The sequence below is a fragment of the Gavialis gangeticus genome, unplaced genomic scaffold, assembly GCF_001723915.1.
Source record: "Gavialis gangeticus isolate Ggan-Ray unplaced genomic scaffold, GavGan_comp1, whole genome shotgun sequence".
Classification (NCBI taxonomy): domain Eukaryota; kingdom Metazoa; phylum Chordata; order Crocodylia; family Gavialidae; genus Gavialis; species Gavialis gangeticus.
In genome coordinates, this window is record NW_017729000.1 from 47,527 (window position 1) to 48,175 (window position 649).

Here is a 649-nt window from a genome sequence, read left to right on the forward strand (position 1 = left end):
TTTTTTTCGCTTTTTTTTTTTTTTTTTTTTTTCCTTTTTGCCATGTGTTGTCACATGCTGTCTTTCTTTTAAGAGTACTCTTAAAATTCTAAAATTTCTAAGGGACTCTGGCTGCTTTATGCCACTCGGTTCTCACACACATACGCAACACTGATAGTTTCCATCTCCGCCCACATCCTCCTTAATTACTATGCCCAACACACAAAGAGTTTGTTGGGTTTTTTTTAAAAGAAAAAATAAGTTATAATAATTCTGAATATTTTTCACAACCAGCAGTGTATTTGTTAGTGACCATTTTGTAAAAGGACACTTTTTCGGAGGGTTTTTTTTTTTTTGTTTTGTTTTGTTTTGTTTTGTTTGGTTTTTTTTGTTTTTTTTGAAGGGGAAGATTTTAGCAAGCCTCTATTTCTTACTGTTTCCAACAGGAGTAAAGTTGAGCAGTTCCTGAGGAACTGAATACAAGGCAGTTGAGGGGAAAGAGACTTAACGGTGGGGGTCTACTACAGACCACCCAACCAAGGGGAAGAGCTAGACCAGGAATTATTCAGTCAGCTCACAGAAGTAGTTAGGTCAAAGGACGTGGTCATCATGGGGAACCTGAATGTTCCAGACATCTGCTGGGAGGAGCAGTCAGCCAGGTCTGACCGCT